This window comes from Mustela nigripes, chromosome 8 (assembly GCF_022355385.1).
Source record: "Mustela nigripes isolate SB6536 chromosome 8, MUSNIG.SB6536, whole genome shotgun sequence".
NCBI classification, from domain to species: domain Eukaryota; kingdom Metazoa; phylum Chordata; class Mammalia; order Carnivora; family Mustelidae; genus Mustela; species Mustela nigripes.
The window spans coordinates 9,720,665-9,727,784 of NC_081564.1; the positions used below are offsets into that span (position 1 = coordinate 9,720,665).

Sequence of the window (7,120 nt, forward strand, 5' to 3'; positions counted from 1 at the left end):
AGTCATCCGGGATTAAATACTGCAGGTAGGAGCCCACAGTTCCTTTGGAGACTTAGAGAGGAAGATTGCCTCTGCGGGCCCAGGACCCCGCCCTTTGATTTTCCTTTGAGGCCCCTTAGGACAGGGAGAAGGGTTCCCGGTAGAGGGACAGCAAGCTCGCATCCTCCAGGGGGCGGGCCGGAGGACCCCTGTGTATCTGGGGATCAGCAACATGAGTGATTGACTGAATGGGGAGGGAGGAGGGTGCTAATGGGTCCTGCCCACCGAGAAACCCAACTGCTGAGACAACTAACTTTTCCAGGCAGAGAGGGAGAGGGGCGGTGGCGTTCCTCACCCGCAGGCTTGGCTCTTTATGACTTCGTCCCAGGCCACAGCTCCCACCTCTAAGGGCAGAGCGCGCGCGCGCGCATGTGTGTGTATGTGTGTGGGGAGGACTTGGTGATCGAGGGTCACGCGCAGGTGGCTTTGCCGCGGTGGTGGCGGCGGTCGCAAAGGCGCCAGCGCTGGAGGCAGAGGAGGAGGGAGGGCAGGCCCACCACCACCGCTTGCGGACAGGTAAGGTGGGCACCGCAGGGGCTGCGGGGAGGGGCAGGGGGCGGGCCGCCGCGGGTCTCGCCTACCCACGCCGCAGCCTGCCTTGGGTAAGGGGGTCCAAGGGGGCCATCTGGGGCGCGGAGGGGAACGCAGGACGTCGTCTGCGAGAATGGAGTTGCTGGAGCCTGGGGATGCGCTAAACTGGGGGTAGGGCGACGACGGAATTGGACGGCCAGGAGAAGGCACGCGACCCGCGGATCCCCGGGGTTTGGGGGGGCGGGTCCCTGCAAGGGTGTGCGAATGGCTGCGTCTGCGCGCGGAAAACAGGTGGTCGCCGGGTGCTAGCGGTCCCTCGGGGCGCAGCGGCCCGTCACTGACTGCAGCAATGTCCCTCTTCCCCAGGCTGGCAGGGGGTTAACACCACGCTGGGGGGGAGCCACAGGGTGTTGGGTGTGCGCCTAACCTGCGGTCCCAGGGGCTGCCTCACCACTGTGCTGTGATGAACGGATGGACCATGGGGCCAACTAGAGACCCACCAGGGACACTCGTCGTTGCTAGGCAGGACTGTGCGCCCAGTGTGGCCAGATCGGTCAAATTCTTGGGAAGCCAGAAAGTGAGACACTTATGTAAAAATCACCTTTGGATTTTGGCCATTAACTTAAAAACACTTTTTATAATGAAAAGTTTTGAACATACATGAAAATCGGGAAACAAGTATAATACAAAATTTTTATTTTTAAAATGCTGTGTGAATCAAATAAAACATATTCACTTGCCACTTCTGGCTACTCACTGCCCTGGTCTAAGCCTGAGCTATTCAAAGTGTGGTCCTGGACCAGCAGAATCAGCACCACTTGGGAGCAGAAATGCTGAATCTCAGGCCCCACCCTAGACCTAACTGAATTAAATTCTGGATTTTAATGAGATCCCCAGCTGATCCAAATACATGTTAAGGTTTGAGAAACAGTGCTCTAGACCTTTTTGCCTGAACAAGTTTTATTATCCACTTTCCTGATTTGTCTTCCTGCCTCCAGGGTAACTAGGTGGAGGGAAGAATCTTCTTTAGGAAGGATAGGTTATTTTACACAGTAAACCTGATGGTGTTCACACTAGTCTTACCCTCTTCAGGGCCTTACCTGAGCTCTTCTCTTTTATAAATCTTATAGGATTGTTTTGAAGGTGAAATGAGTCAATACAAGTAAGAGCATTTGCGCATATTTTTATTAGTCAGGACTCTTTCAGTGAAAAGAGATCACTTAAACCAGGTTAGTCTAAATAAATACACAATTTTGTAGTTTCAAGGCTTGTAAAAGACTAAAGGAGGATTTCAAGTATGGCTGCATCCAGGGGCTTAGATAATGTACTTGGAACTTGGTCTCTCTCTGTCTCAGAAAAGGCAGTAGGGGCAACACGGGATGGCTCACCTGGACCAAAATTGTTAAGATTGGGAGCATGTGGTTTGCAAAAACAAAACAAACAAACAAACAAAAAACCCCAAAACTGAAAAACAAAAACAAAAACAAAAAGTGGGAAATTAATTGTTGGCATGGAAGGACCAGATGTCTCTTAGTTGGAAACCATATTCATTGAATTCAGATTATTCATTACTGATTTTGTCTGATCTCCTCTACTGGACTTCAAGTTCATTGAGAGCTGTGACTCTATCTTCCTCCTCTTTGTGTCCCCACACAGCAGATGTATTGCATTTCACATAATGATGTTCAGGAAGTACTGAATCAAATGTAATTGACTAAAGTAGAGATTCAGTCTCTGAGACACCAGCCTCAGGCAAGAAATCTCTCTACCCCTCTGAGTTACAGTGGAAGTCACTGTTCTCAAGCTTGTAGTATAAAGAACATCATAGACTGACTTTGGATGCCTTTGTTTCTCTCACTGCCACCCCTCAATTCAAAGTCATTTTGTCCCTTTGCAGGTGCCAAGCAGCTAGGAGAATGGGCCCAGCATGAAACAATTTCAAACCATGCAGCATTTTATTATGCAAAGGTAACAGGGTTTTTGTCAGCATGATCCCAGCCACAGTGCCACCTATGATTGTTACCTGAGTCAGGAAGGAAAACAGAAGATTTCAGTATTAGGTGTCAATCAAAGGCAGCTGCTATGTCCCCAAATTGTTAGGGACCAAGATTCTATTGAGAGGCAAAACTGTATTTCCAGTAACTAATAAGAGTCTTAAAAAGGCAAAAACAAAACCTAACAAAAAAGCTCCTTAAACCACCAAAACTCCCCAAACCAGAAACAACCCCCCAAACCCCCAAACAAAACAAAACAACCCCAAATCAACACCCAAACAAATCAAGCCAAACCAAAACAAAAATAGAACACAGAAATCTAGGAAGGTCTACAGAAGATTAGAATAGGGATACAATGCCTGGAACTGGATTTCTGTTCTGGTCCAACCTGAAAGGGAGAGACAGTAGGGAGCATAAACATGACCTGAGAGGGACTCAAAATTATTTCTCTTCTGAATTCCATCATGAGAGATCTTAATGGGTTACGCTCCTATTAAAAAGAGAGAGAGAGAGAGAGAAAAGGCGAACATATCAACCACTCACATCTTAGTCTGAATTAACAGCTTGTTGGCAGCTGAGAGTTGCAAACTCAACTGTTTACAGGATCCAGGCATGACATGTCAGCAAGTGAAATGGGCTAGGCATGGTGGGAATAAGATGAGCTGGAGAACACGTGCCCCATCTACAGGGAGCAGTTATGACCTAGCTCTGGGCGATCATTACCATGAGAAATTATAGTCTCAGTGTTACTGTAATTTTTTGAAACAGAACTTGGAAATCTAAATGTTTACATGAAATCTTTCAGTGTTTAAGAATATAAAAAATATTTACCTGGCTTATCTACTAGTTCTTAACCTTTGCTAATCACAACTTCCTTTGATAATCTGATCAAAGCAGTAGAGCCTGGGAAATTTATTTTGTATACAATTTTGTACAGCCTTCATCAGTTCCACTGTGTGCCTGTTGGTCCCAGCTAACACTGCTCTGCTGGGTATACTTTCCAAGAGAGGATCTGATTGGCTGGATCTGCCATCATCAAATGTGTAGCACTTCTATTGGGTAGAGTTTCGTTCATGGTCTCCCTCTCATGTTGTGACTGGGTTGCCTTTAGCATGAGCGCTGATTCTGCGTTCAATCAGGTGTGGCCAGTGGCTCCAGGGCTGGATGTACCCAAGGCATGGGCTCCAGCCCCCATAACTTTCAAGAACGAAGTATCTCAGGAGTTGCTTTTCTCAAAAGTAGCCATGGGGGCGCCTGGGTGGCTCAGTGGGTTAAAGCCTCTGCCTTCGCCTGGGGTCATGATCCCAGGTTCCTGGGATCGATCCCCGCATCGGGCTCTCTGCTTGGCAGTGAGCCTGCTTCCTCCTCCTCTCTCTCTCTCTGCCTGCCTCTCTGCCTACTTGTGATCTCTATCTGTCAAATAAATAAATAAAATCTTAAAAAAAAAAAAAAAGCAGTAGCCATGGGCACCCAGATATTTGAACTTCATGGATTGCTCTCCAGGATGCCTCCTCACTGACATTTCTCGCATCCCTCCAATTTCTTTCCATTTGGAAAACTCCCAGGAAAGTATACCCAGCAGAGCATTTCATTTCTTTATGAAAAATTTGGTAAAGTAGTTGCTTTTAGTTTTTATGATCTCAGTTAAAAATCTAGTCTATCAGAATAATGCAAGTACACAGTTAAAAAGACAGATTATAACATTTATAACAAATTACTAGTTTCCTGTTCCTCTCCTAGTCTATCCCTAGAGACAACTGTTTTCAACTCGCTTAGCTGATTCTTAGGGCGTTTCCCCGTCTTCATATTTCTATTCTTGCTTTTGTAGTTTTAGTTATTTCATTAACTCTCTCATTCACTCAATCAGTCGATTAATTAAACACATACAGAAAACACCTACTATGGGATAGGGCCCCGTGCTGCTATTGATAGAGGGATGAGCAAAACTAGATTCAGTCCCTCCTTTACAGACTTCCTCACTAGCAGAGGGTCTGATCTGTGATTCCTCATAGAATCACACAAATATATGTAAAATGGCACCTGTCGTAAGCAAACCCAGGAAAGGAACATTGCGCCATAAGAGCATAAGGGGGAATTTGATATGGTCAAGGAAATCAGCAAATGCTTCCCTGAAGGAAGTTGATTGAACTGAGATCTAAAAAGTGAGGAGACCTAGCCCTGGGAGAGGGATGCCTTGGCTGGGCATCTGCCTTCAGCTCAGGTCATGATCCTGGAGTCCTGGGATCATATCCTGCATTGGGCTCCTTGATCAGCTGGGAACCTGCTTCTCCCTCTGCCTGATGTTCCCCCTGTTTGTGTGCATTCTCTCTCTGTCTAACAAATGAATAAATAAAATCTTTAAAAAAAAAAAAAAAAGCCCTGGGTGAGAGGCAAGGGAGGAAAGGACAAGCATTTCAGATAGAGGGAACAGCATATGCAAAACCCAGTGGAGGGGAGGGAGTATTGTGGATATCAGAAGCCATTTCCCTGGCCACTTGGAACTAAAAATCTCTAAATGAACCTTCATAGTGGAGACTTAGAAGAGAGGCATTGTGGTTAAGATCTGGATCACGGGTTCAAATCTTCTCTCCCCAACTCATTAGCTGTTTGCTGTTAGATAAGACACCTAACTTCTGAGTCTCAGTTTTCTTATCTGAAAAAATTCTGTTTCTCAAATGTAGAGGGTTTGGCAGTGAGCATGAAATGACATAATTCTTATAAAGTTTTGCTCAGTGCCTGTCAAACAATAAGTGGTCAAAAAATGCTCACTGATATTATCACTGTATCATTTTTTCCCTTATAAATATTTCCTATATAAATATCAGCTGCTGGGGCACATCTTGGCCGAATCCTGAGGTTGTGAAGGCTAGCAGAGTCTGGGGGACAAACAAAGCTTGGGTTTGAATTAGTGACCATGTCTGATGTCTTCAGATCACAGCCGAGAGAGAACACACGGGGTTTGAAAGTCACCATGAGCTTGGTGACTTTCCTGGTCTGCAGCCATTAGCCCTGATTACGTGAAGTGCTTTAGAGCTGTGTGGAATCTCTCTTTTGCTCCCTATTAGGACTGTCTGGGCAGGAGGCAGAGAATGGATGCTTTGGGTGCAGGCATGCCTAGAATACACCGTAAGACTCTGCTGACATGCCCAAGGCTCAGAATCCTGGGAGTCCAGCCTTCAGCCAGAGGGTTGTGCTGGTCATTGTCTTTCTGTCTTGCCTGGGATTCTAACAACCCACTTTATTTTGACCTTGTCCCTGATCATGGTGGACACCCTGAGCCCAGGAGACAGGTTGTTTATAGTTTGTTACAACAATGTTGATAATACAATGCAGGAAAACTAGCATCTCTCTCTCTTTTCCCCTTCTTCCTTCTGCCTCTCCCTCTGTCTCTCTTCCTCTTTGGCTTCATTCTATCTCTGTCTGCAGTCTGTCTTCCTGTCTGTCTCTGCTTCTGTCTGTCTTCCATTATTATTATTATTATTATTATTATTTTATTTCTTTGCCTCTCTCTGTGTCTCTTTACTGTCCGTGTCTCAATCTCTTGTCTTTATTTTTCTCTGATCATCTCTCCATTTCTCTCTGGATGTAACAGTAAATTGTTTCTCTTGATCTCTCGGTCTCTTTCAGCCTCCCTTGCCCACCCTCCCACATCTCTCCCATCTTCTGAGCCCGTCTTTAAGATTAAAAAAAAAAATTATTTTAGAGGAGGGATTAGGGGCAGAGGGAGAGGGAGAGAGAGACTCAGGCAGACTCTGCCCTCAGTGCAGAGCCGACACAGGGCTCAGTCCCAGGACCTTAAGATCATGACCTGAGCTGGAACCAGGAGTTGGATGTATAACCACCTGTGGCCACCCAGGCTCCCCCTCCTTCTTTAACATTCTGCGATTTTATGGAAATAGTCTAGTCCCTCAACGAGACCATTTGTAACCAAGGACTTAGCTAACATCATTTTTGTATTTTTGTGTATGACGGCAGTGGGGGAAGTTAGCTGCTTTGCGCTTGGATATAGTTTAGTCAAGACAGACTTTGTATTAGCAGATTTGTGCAAATTGGTTCACAGGTTGTAAGATGTGACTAAAATATCAAATTCCCTCACTGTCAAAGCACTAATGGATTGGAGAGGTAGATTATAGAGGCATGTGCTCCCATAGGAGTTCTGCTGACTTTTAAAATTAATTTTTCTTAATTTTGTGGCCACTGCATTACACAGTGGTTTTGAGGAGGAACATTCAAATCCAAGTTCTTGGTGAGCTCCCCTAATAGAGGAGAACAGTGGTAATTAAATCAGAAGTGCAAAAATTGTTCTTTGGTTATTTCCTGCAAGTTTTCTTACCTTGGGGAACATTAGCAAGAGGAAATGTTTTGCAGAGTCTTGACAAAGTTAAGAGTATCTGCTTTTGTGGAAATGAGCAGATCCACAGATGAAATATTTGGGGGAAAAACTTCAACTATACAAGGCTTAGGAAGAGTTTTTTTTTTTTTTAAAGATTTTATTTATTTATTTGACAGAGAGAAATCACAAGTAGATGGAGAGGCAGGCAGAGAGAGAGAGAGAG

General features: G+C 45.3%; 1 protein-coding gene across 1 annotated transcript in view; it reads left to right on the plus strand.

Annotated features, from left to right (window-relative positions):
- The first annotated feature begins 456 nt into the window (after window positions 1–456).
- The window catches only part of RPH3A (rabphilin 3A), a 261,251-nt gene continuing 254,587 nt past the window's right edge, over window positions 457–7,120 (plus strand). Inside the window, exon 1 of the mRNA XM_059408465.1 lies at window positions 457–555. The gene's annotated coding sequence lies outside the window, so the exon portion shown is untranslated. The remainder of the gene's footprint in view (window positions 556–7,120) is intronic.